Here is a 12,383-nt window from a genome sequence, read left to right as displayed (position 1 = left end):
AACTTATCAACCAAGCGCTGGGTACTCACCAAGGAATAACAAGTCATAATCCTGCCATAAGGCTAGACAAAGATCTGGCAAAACCTTACAAGCCCGGTAACCTATCTTGTTCTCTCAACAAATCGTCGATTATGACTTTCAAATAAAAATCAAGATGCCACCCCATATAAAAACGTATGATGGGACAGAAGATCCCGAAGACCACCTTCAGATCTTCACTGGGGCGGCCAGAATCGAAAAATGGTCCCACGTTGAATGTTTCTTGATGTTCGTGCAAACATTAGTCGGATCAGCCAGGATATGGTTCAATGACCTTCCTGCTCAAAGCGTTCGAAGCTTCGACGATCTGAGCAAAGGATTCTTGGCCAACTTTTCACAACAAAGAAGGTACGTCAATGATGCCACGGTCATTTTTCAGATAAAACAAAAAGATGACGAGAACCTTCGAGACTTCATCGAAAGGTACAAGAAAGAAGAGTTGACATATGTGGGGGCTGACGAAAAAATGAGGGTGGCAGGCTTCATGAACGCCATCACCTCTAAATACCTCACAAGGGACTTTAACAAATGCCTACCTAAAACCCTTGAAGAAGCTCTCGAACGAGCTGAAGCTCATATCCGAGGCGAGGAGGCCGTTGATTTCAAAGAGCAAAGAAAAAGAGCTCCTAGTTTGCAAGGCAACAACCCCAACCGAAAGAAAGGGAACTACAATCCCTATGATAAATATCCAAGGAGCTCAGATCAACGAAGGACTGAAGGTCGGAACCCTCCAAGCAGGTAAAGGACTGTGAACTTCACATCCTTAACCAAAACCCCTCAGGAGATTCTTGCCACCGAAGAAGTGAAACACAACTTCCGACCCCCTCGACCCTTGCCCAAAAGCAAGAAGAACGAAAGCTCCACCCTATTTTGCGAGTACCAAGAAGAAAAAGGTCACCACACGAACGATTGCTTTCAACTCAAGAGAAGAATTGAGGAAGCCGTCAAGTCTGGATAATTGGCTCATTTGGTAAAAGGGGTCAAAGACAAGATGGCTGATAGAAAATACGTGAATATGGTGAATATAGACCACGGTGTTCCCCACAAACGACAACGCTTGGAGGCCTGGGAGTTTCAATGAGTCTGCTTCCCACCACCTCAAGGTAACTTACTCTCAAACCCTTTGGTGGTAGCAGCGGTCGTGGGAACACTCAACACAAGCAAAGCCTACATCGACACAGGGGCGGCCACGGAGATCATGTATGAAAGGTTCTTCAACCGGCTGAATAAGGAAGAGCGTTCAAGGCTTCAACCCTCCAAGACGTCTATAAAAGGTATCGCCGATATACCCTTGAAGCCTTTAGGTCAACTAACCCTTGATGTCTGTTTTAGTGAAGGCAAGATGAAGAAAATCAAACCACTCACTTTTGTGGTTATCGACACACCTTCCAACTATGATGTAATCATAGGAAGGCCAGGACAATGTGTGTTCAACATGGCTGTTTCGGTTGGTCAGGGTGCTGTGAAGTTTCCCACCAACATGGGAATTGCAACCCTTCAACCCACCCAAGAGTTTTACACGGTTGAAGGGGAAAGTTCAAAAAATGAAGATGAGGAACAAGGCTTAATCATAAAATCCAAGTACCCTGAACAAGAGGTACGGGTAAACACAAGCCTTTCCATAGAAACCCTCTCACACCTTGAAAAGTTGTTGATACACTATAGCGATGTCTTTGCTCGGTGCCCGGAAGACATGACAGGCATCCCTCGAAGCATTGCGGAACATGAGCTGAAAATACCTCCCGATGTCAAGCATGTTGTCCAAAAGAAACGGAGCCTAGCTCCTGAAAGAAGCTTGGCAGCATGTCAAGAGGTCGAAAAGCTTGTACAAGTTGGGATCCTACGTGAGGTCAAGTATCAATCTTGGGTGGCTAATCCAGTCATGGTTCGAAAGCCTGACAAGTCTTGGAGGATGTGCATCGACATCAAAGACTTAAACAAAGCATGCCCAAAGGATTGTTATCCCTTAAACAAAACTGCATTCCACACGGACAAGGGTATTTTCTGTTATCAAAAGATGCCTTTTGGCCTACGGAATGCCGGTGCAACCTACCAACGTCTAATCGACCAAGCATTTGCTAGCCAAATTAGCAGAAACCTGGAAGCTTATGTTGATGATCTGGTAGTCAAAAGCAAAACCGAGCATCAAATGCTTGAAGACATACAAGAAACCTTCCAAAACTTAAGGAAGATCAACATGAAGCTTAACCCCGGAAAATGCTCATTCGGGTTCGAAGAAGGCAAGTTTTTGGGGCACATCGTGGGGAAACAAAGCATAAAAGCTAATCCCAACAAAGTCAGGGCTGTTCTTGAAACTAAATTATCACACCCCAACCTAAGGCAGAAATGCCGGGGAGGACTGATTGCTCACAGCTTTTCAAAGGTTACTATCAAGCAATAATACAAGTTTCGATATCTATTAAATAAATTGGCAAGTAACAACCATCCATACAAAAACCAAATAAACAAGTACATATATCAATCAATAACAATATGTCTCGTTAAGTTTTCTTCTATTATAGATCCTTAAGTGGTCTTGCACTTCACATCAAACGAATACCTGCATATGCGTTGAAAATAATATAGTTTTGTCAACACAAGGTTGAGTGAGCAACACACCAGTTCAAAGTATAAATAAAAATATGTATTTGCAACAAGTCATATGAGAATAACAAAATAACCAAATGAGCAAGTATAACTGAGATGTCGAGAAGCACAAAGCTATAACGACTGGCGTATGATCATACTAGATTGAGATTATGTTGGACCTCTCCGAATGCGAAAGCATACAAAGCAAATAAGCACATAAACAAGTAAGGTATAAGTTGTTAATACATAAGACAAAGTTGCAGTTTTAAGTATAAGTATATAATGAGAAATATATTTACGCATATGTCCCCAAAATGTGAGAAAACGAGTAAAATAGGGGAATGTGGTACTCACCTCGATAGACGAACAAAGTGAATGAGAATATTAAGAATGATGATATGCGAAAATCACACTTTGACGATAAATCCTAATAAGGAAAAGAGAAATATGGATACGCTAAGTAAAGTATAAGATCGATTATAACAACTCGATAACCATTAATAATATACTATTATACATAAAGATTTATTATATAAAATAACTAGTTAAATTAATAAATCATATATTGGAAAATATTATTTTTAGTTTCATAAACATATTTATATATAATTTACTTGATTTTTATATACATCAAAATATTAAATTTTAAGTTATTATATATTTATATGTATATATGTATATACACGAACAAAACATGAGAAAAACGAGTATTATAAATTCGGTTTTTAAATAAAATAGTTTTATTTAATTGTTATTATTCATATTATACTTAATAAATGATTTAAAAGAATTGAATAAAAAAATATCTAAAAACCCGGGGGTGCAGGGGTCGAACCTGCGACCTGCCCCTCCGTAACCCAAGTGTCTAACCTGCTGGGCTAACCAGCCATATGCAAGGGAAACCGGTTTTGCTTAATTAAATACACAAGAAAATATGAACAATTAGACTATATAAACCCTAGAAACTAATCTCGTTCAATCCGTTAACAATAATTCAATTGACATTGGGACTTTTGATCAACATGAAAACGCTATCTTAATGATGTAAAAGATTACCTCGTTAGCGATTTGATTGATGGTGAACGAGGACAGAACAGAGCCGGTCGCAATTGGTTGATGAACGAGCAGTAGCAGATCCTTATGATCAAATTAACGAAGGGGGTATGGTTGGCGACGGCTAGGGGATCGTAGGAGTGAATTTAATTGGAATATTAACATCGTTTATATAGATTTAGGGATTAGGGTTGTCGGTTTGGTTAATAACGGAAGGACGGATCAAAATTGATATTGTTAACTCGTTTAGGGTGTCGGTTAAGGCCGAAATTGATAAATGTAAACGATTTCCAAAATCAAATCCATTAATTAAACGAGAATTTAGGTCCAAGTTAGTGGAATTTGAATACGGGTCCAAGAAAACTAATATGGGTCGGGTTTGGGTATTAGGATATCCAGATTATCATATGGGTTATAATATATTTACAGATTGGACCTTGAAGTTTGCAGTTGGATACGAAAGGATTTAAAACCTATACTTTGGGTTAAAAGTGTAAGAACGATAAAGATAAATTATAAATAACTAAATATTAATAAAGTAATCAAACTAATTCGACAACAAAATAAGAAAATAACCCGAAAATTGAATCGAGTCGGGTATTTAATAAAATATAAATTTATAAACCCGAGTTGTTACAGTCTCCCCTACTTTAGGGAATTTCGTCCCGAAATTAAAGAATACTAAAACAACACCATTTAAATAAAATACATAATATAGAACTTTAGATAGTTGAAGTAACGCTTTAAATGAAAATCCGATAAGGGCACTTATATATAGGATGTACCAGCGGCGTATCCACCATGTCCTTTTCATCTTTGCATTCGTACCGTTATCTCAACTACTTACAGTTCTAGATTACGACACACAATTATTCGTATCATGATTTCTATGCGAGGACTTTTGTAATTACGTATGCATCCATAATTACTTTGATCGTCAGATGGTCCACATGACTCGTCCCATTATGTGGGTTACAAATTGTTAAGTAAAACATGATTTTTAAGGGAATAAAGTTTTTAAAGAGTTTTAATATAACACGATTTCAAAAGTTGCAATGGAATTTTAATAAGACATCGCAAAAATATAAGTATTTGAAGAAGACATCACTTATGAAGGTAAAATAAATAAGATTAAAGTAAACTTTAACAATCTGTGTAAACAAAGGGAACTTTATTCATCAGATAGCTTATAAAAGATAAATAATTCAAAATGCGAGATAATCCCAAGGCCATAAAGAGGCATTACAATAACTAAGAAAAAGACAAAATACTCAAGATAGATAAAGAGAACGGCAAAAGTCTTCACGGTCGTTGAGTAGCTTAATTGGCTTGACTTGAAGCACCATGAGGAGTTGCATGGGTAGGAGCAGTTGAGGTAGACTGGCTTGGAACAACTTGAATAGGTTGGACTTGCATTGCAGGGGCTTGAGCAAAGTTGGCTTGGTACGCTTGAGCTTGGGGGTGCGGAGCTTGATAGTACTTGGTTAGGCAAGGTTGACTTGGATTGATGGAAGGGGCTTGCAGGACATGAGGTGGTTGAGTTTGAACTTGGTGAGCATGGGTCAAGTAGTAAGGTGTAGTCATGGCTTGGGCTTGATGGGCATGGATGAGTTGAGGGCACACATTACGAAGGTGGTTTGGGTCACCACAATGATAGCAAGCACGGGTATTAGGAGCACCGGGTTGAGCACGTGAGGTGGCTTGTGTATTAGACGGGATACGACAAGTGTTAGCAAGGTGGCCATAAAGGTTGCATTTGGTACATAATCGGCAAGGGGTTTAGGGAGAGTGATGAAAGCTACACTTGGCACATAAAGGATTAGGACCAAGGTAAGTCTTCTTGTTTGGGGCAGTTTGGTTTTGGTTAGAAGGAGGTTGGGTATTGGGTTGGTTAACGGCATAGGCTTTGCGCTTGTCGTTTTTGTTGTTGCGGTGATTGTTGTTGTAGGAAGGTTTAGTCTCAGCTTCGGCATCAGAAGAGGAGTCGGTCTTAGTCTTGTCGGGTGTAGGCTTGGAATCCTTGCGAGACAAGGTCCCATCCCTAACATGACTATCGGTGAGAGAGGCAGCTAGGTCCATCGCCTCACCAATGGTTAACGGGTCACGACTCATCACGGCACCATGGAAAAGGATCGGAAGACCGCGAATGTACTTCTGAATGCCGCGAGTCTCGGGGGTTACCAAATGAGGCACAATACGACTAAGCTTGCGAAACCGATTGGAGTAGGTAGAGTTGTCTCCACTATCTTGCTTAAGTTCCCAAAACTCGGCTTCAAGTCTCTGCAGCTCATGTTTAGGGCAAAACTCTTTCTTCATTGCTTCCTTAAGTTCCTCCCAAGGCATGGATACAACCAAGTCAGACCCTTGGTCATTCCTCAGGGCATTCCACCAGATGAAAGCTCGACCCTCGAACTTGCTCGAGGCGAACTTAGTCCGTTTGGCGTCCGGACATTCACAGTGGATGAAAATGTTTTCCATCTCTTCAAACCATTGCAGCAATTTGGTGGCGTTTTCCTCACCAAGAAAGGATGGGGGTTTAGTGCTCAGGAAGTTGTGGAAATCAGAATTGTTCGGTGCGGCCGAAGTAGCAGATCCATTGGAGTTGAGGCTTTGGATTTGAGTGATGATTATGGACATTGCAGCAGCAAATTCCTTTATGATTCAAGCGGCCAAGCGGCGATCGCGTGAACCGGATGAACGTTGGTTACGACGGTGGTTTCTTAGAGACGAAATTCTATAGGGAAAAAATGAGGATTTATAAGAGGAAGGATAAATTGAGGAAACCATAAGAATAGTAAAATGTATAATTATGTGAAAAATGATAATATTGTCTTAATAAGCGAGGAATTGCTTCATGAGGATTAAAAGTAAAAGTTTATAAGATGAGGGGGTACATTGCGTAAATAGTTGTTAATTGATGTAGTCAATAAGTTTAATGTGTGATAACTACATAAGGAGTTAAGTCAGTTTAAAATTTATTTGTTTAAGTTAAATTTAGATTAAACCAATGAAATATAAATTGTGTGTTGGCCTCCCATGAGCTTTCCATGGCAATTTGAATCGCCCAACGAAACTAACGATTAAAAGCAACAAAGTTGGACATCCCATGAGCGTTACATGGCAATTTGATTGTCCCAACTAATTAACGAATTATCGATGCAATATAGTTTTTCGGCCCGATAAGCGTCTTTAACCGACCAAACCAAGTAACGAACTATCGAAATAAAATATGGGTAGTCGGAGAATCTTGTGAAATCACCACGTTGATTACTCCAACAAAAATACGAAATCAGGTTAAGAAATGAATAGTAGGAGTGCCCATGTGATCCATGGATTTTTCACCCAACTAACCATTTAAATAACGGAACACAATAATCGGAAAAACCGAGTTTAGCCACGAAATCACCGTGAATTCGGTTAAAATAAACCTAAGGTGTCGATCATATGGCATTTATGGGTCTCGCTCGGGTCCATAGGGTTGAGTACTATGGTCAGGTTATCACCCAGGTAAGGAATAGCGTCTTACCTTTGGTTCTTGGAACCGTTTTGCCAGTACCCAACTCACAGTTTCTCTTCCCTTTTCATTTATCGTAGGGACATGCCACATAACCTAGCCTTAAGGTGTACGAGTGAAAACAACAGGTGAGAATTCTTAAGGAATTTCTCGTAAATAAAAGCAATCTAATTTCGAAAAGTTTTCTTTGAATGTTGAAGCATAGCCTCGGAGTTTGTGTGTGTGCGCATAACAATACAATAGATAATAAATAATAATTATCTAAGAAAGCTGTAAACAATTTAACTCGAACACATAAAGGTAAACAGATAGGCACGTATAGGGTTCCTAAACATGTGTCTAAGGCAATTTCTAACGACCTATCTTAAACCTTCGGCTCTGATACCAATCTGTCACACCCCAACCTAAGGCGGAAATGCCGGGGCGGACTAATTGCTCACAGCTTTTCAAAGGTTATCAAGCAATAATATAAGTTTCGATATCTATTAAATAAATTGGCAAGTAACAACCATCCATACAAAAACCAAATAAACAAGTACATATATCAATCAATAACAATATGTCTCGTTAAGTTTTCTTCTATTATAGATCCTTAAGTGGTCTTGCACTTTACATCAAACGAATACCTGCATATGCGTTGAAAATAATATAGTTTTGTCAACACAAGATTGAGTGAGCAACACAGCAGTTCAAAGTATAAATAAAAATATGTATTTGCAACAAGTCATATGAGAATAACAAAATAACCAAATGAGCAAGTTTAACTGAGATGTCGAGAAGCACAAAGCTATAACGACTGGCGTATGATCATAATAGACTGAGATTATGTTGGACCTCTCCGAATGCGAAAGCATACAAAGCAAATAAGCACATAAACAAGTAAGGTATAAGTTGTTAATACATAAGACAAAGTTGCAGTTTTAAGTATAAGTATATAATGAGAAATATATTTACGCATATGTCCCCAAAACGTGAGAAAACGAGTAAAATAGGGGAATGTGGTACTCACCTCGATAGACGAACAAAGTGAATGAGAATATTAAGAATGATGATATGCGGAAATCACACTTTGACGATAAATCCTAATAAGGAAAAGAGAAATATGGATACGCTAAGTAAAGTATAAGATCGATTATAACAACTAGATAACCATTAATAATATACTATTATACATAAAGATTTATTATATAAAATAACTAGTTAAATTAATAAATCATATATTGGAAAATATTATTTTTAGTTTCATAAACATATTTATATATAATTTACTTGATTTTTATATACATCAAAATATTAAATTTTAAGTTATTATATATTTATATGTATATATGTATATACACGAAAAAAACATGAGAAAAACGAGTATTATAAATTCGGTTTTTAAATAAAATAGTTTTATTTAATTGTTATTATTCATATTATACTTAATAAATGATTTAAAAGAATTGAATAAAAAAATATATAAAAACCCGGGGGTGTAGGGGTCGAACCTGCGACCTGCCCCTCCGTAACCCAAGTGTCTAACCTGCTGGGCTAACCAGCCAAATGCAAGGGAAACCGGTTTTGCTTAATTAAATACACAAGAAAATATGAACAATTAGACTATATAAACCCTAGAAACTAATCTCGTTCAATCCGTTAACAATAATTCATTTGACATTGGGGCTTTTGATCAACATGAAAACGCGATCGTAATAATGTAAAAGATTACCTCGTTAGCGATTTGATTGATGGTGAACGAGGACAGAACAGAGCCGGTCGCAATTTGTTGATGAACGAACAGTAGCAGATCCTTATAATCAAATTAACGATGTGGGTATGGTTGGCGACGGCTAGGGGATCGTAAGAGTGAATTTAATTGGAATATTAACATCGTTTATATAGATTTAGGGATTAGGGTTGTCGGTTTAGTTAACATTGGAAGGACGGATTAAAATTGATATTGTTAACTCGTTTAGGGTGTCGGTTAAGGCCGAAATTGATAAATGTAAACGATTTCCAAAATCAAATCCATCAATTAAACGAGAATTTAGGTCCAAGTTAGTGGAATTTGAATTCGGGTCCAAGAAAACTAATATGGGTCGGGTTTGGGTATTAGGATATCCAGATTATCATATGGGTTATAATATATTTACAGATTGGACCTTGAAGTTTGCAGTTGGATACGAAAGGATTTAAAACCTATACTTTGGGTTAAAAGTGTAAGAACAATAAAGATAAATTATAAATAACTAAATATTAATAAATTAATCAAACTAGTTCGACAACAAAATAAGAAAATAACCCGAAAATTGAATCGAGTCGGTTATTTAATAAAATATAAATTTAAAAACCCGAGTTGTTACATAAATCTCCACAAAGCAAAGAATAAGTGGAAAATCTGAATGGAAGGCTTGTAGCCTTGAAGCGTTTTACCTCCAAGCTTGCTGAGAAATCCCAACCCTTTTTCAAAACATTAAAGGGTTGCACCAATAAAAAAGATTTCAGGTGGACAGAAGAAGCAGAAGAAGCCTTCAACTAGATGAAGCAACACTTGGCTTCACTTCCAGCTATTGCAGCCCCTGAAACAGGAGAACCGATCTTTGTCTATCTCTCAGTCGCTGAAGAAGCATTAAGCGCGGTTCTAACCATCGAACGAGACAAAGTTCAAGTACCCGTTTATTTCTTTAGTAAAACGCTAAAACTTGCAGAGATCAAATATCCTCCTTTGGAAAAACTTGCTCTGGCCTTAATTCAAACGACCAGAAGGCTTCGAAGGTACTTTCAAGCACACCCTATACAAGTAGTCACTGACCAACCCATCAAAAGTGTGCTTGAAAAACCAGAAAATTCAGGCCGATTGGCCAAATGGGCTGTGGAACTAGGTGAATATAACATCACCTATGTTCCAAGAAAAGCTGTTAAAGCCCAAGTCTTGGCGGATTTCATTGTAGAAATTCCCGAAGCAAGTCACTCCTGAAGTACTTACAACTGCCACTGAACCTTCTGACCCTGAATCCTGGAAGCTTTTTACCGATGCAGCTTCCAGCATCGAAGGGTCAGGAGCTGGGCTCGTTTTAATCAACCCCGAAGGGTTAGAATTTACATATGCTCTACGACTTGAATTTCAGACCACCAACATCGAAGCTGAATATGAAGCATTGATCGCTGGTCTGAATATTGCCAAAGATATGAAGATCCAAAAGTTTCAAGTCTTCACAGACTCGTTATTTGTTTCAAGCCAAGTCAATGATAGATATGTAGCAAAAGAGCCCAACATGAAGAAGAGTCGTGAAAAGGCAAAAGGGATGATGACCACGTTTCAAGAGTGCACTATCAAGCAAGTCCCAAGATCACAAAACAAAAGAGCCGATGCCCTGAGCAAACTAGCATCCCTCACATTTGCACATCTCACCAAGAAAGTATTGGTGGAAGTGTTGAAAACTCCTTCAATTCAAGAATTAGAGGTTCAAGGTGTAATCACTGAAGATGGTCCCAATTGGATGACTCCCATAGAAAAGTTCCTCAAAAATGGTGATTTACCTTTGGACCAGACAGAGGTTGAAAGGGTTCGAATCAAGTCCCGACAGTATGTGTTGCAAGGGGAAAACCTTTATAAAAAGGCTTACCTTGCACCACTACTAAGATGTGTGGGCCCTAAACAAAGCCAGTATCTGATCTAAGAGGTTCATGAGGGAATATGTGGAGCTCATTTTGGGCTAAGAACGGTGGTTGCAAAGTTGATGAACCTTGGATACTTCTGGCCCACAATACAATGCAACCGAAAAAATCAAGAAGTGTGAATCTTGTCAAATTCATGCACCTGTCCCAAAAAGCCCCAAGCACGATCTAGTCCCCATCTCCTCGGCTTTGCCATTCCACAAATGGGGAATGGACATCGTTGGTCCATTCCCACCGGCCAAAGGTGGGGTAAAATGTTTGCTAGTTGCCATCGACTACTTTACCAAGTGGCCTGAAGTCAAACCACTTGCAAAGATAACGGGCAAACAAGTCATTGACTTTGTGTGGGAAAGCATCATCTGCCGCTACGGATTGCCAGGAGTGTTGGTCACGGATAATGGGAAGCAATTTGCCGAGAAGCCTTTTTGCACATGGTGCAAAGAATTAAGAATCGCCCAAGTGTTCAGCTCAGTTGCATACCCATAATCCAATGGCCAAGTTGAAAGAACGAAAAGAACCATCGTGGAAGGTATCAAAGCAAGGCAGGGAAGACATAACAACAATTGGATTGAAGAACCCCCAAATGTTCTATGGGCAATAAGAACAACCGAAAAAACAAGCCACAAACGAACACCTTACAGCCTAGTGTTCGGATCAGAAGCTGTTATCCTAGCAGAAGTCGGAGTTGTGACTCAAAGAACACTCAACATGGATCTCGAATCAAACAACAACGAGACCATGTTGAATTTGCAACTCCTTGAAGAAATTCGTGATCAAGCCGCAATACAAGAGGCTATTACAAACAAAAAAATGGAAGCTTATTACAATGCAAGAGTGAAACATGAACGTTTCAAGCCAGGAGATCTTGTACTTCGAAACAACGAGGCCAACAAGAAAGAAAACCAAGGAAAACTTGGCCCAAAGTGGGAAGGGCCATACACAATCCTTGAAGCTCACAAGGGTGGATCCTACAAGCTGGCCGACACAGAAGGTAAAAAGCTTCCAAGACACTGGAACGACAAAACCCTTAAAAGGTTCCATGCCTAGTCCAAGTCTTAAAATGTATTTCAAGAGATGTATAACTCTCTTTTTTTGTAAACGAATACCTCTTGAATGAATGATGAAGTCTTTATCATCACTTGTCTTAACTATCCTATAATCACGTTGAGAACCTAGCAAGAAACTCCATGGCAAGGGCCATGTAAGGGGATGAGCTCCCAGGCCACATCGCTCAATATGTTCAAGGGTTAAATGAACCTATATAAGGGGTGAGTTCCTATATCAGCCCAACTCCATGAGACTTAGAAAATTTTTTCAAACAAAACTTGTCTCATAGACGGGTCAGAACAGCCTACATCAATTCGTTCCTTAAGCTTTGAAAAAAGTTTACGAAACAAATATACACCAAGTAATGGTACAAAGGATAGACAACATGTGCTTTTTACCTAATGAAGCCTTGAAGCTAAAGTGACTAAAGAAAGTTAGCTAAAAACACATCAAACTAACAAGAAAAGCAACCAAAACACAA

Source organism: Bidens hawaiensis, unplaced genomic scaffold (genome assembly GCF_021521415.1).
Source record: "Bidens hawaiensis isolate Kalapana, Puna unplaced genomic scaffold, B.hawaiensis_p1.1 tig00028294_1, whole genome shotgun sequence".
In the NCBI taxonomy this organism is placed as follows: Eukaryota; Viridiplantae; Streptophyta; class Magnoliopsida; order Asterales; family Asteraceae; genus Bidens; species Bidens hawaiensis.
This window is presented reverse-complemented; position numbering follows the sequence as displayed.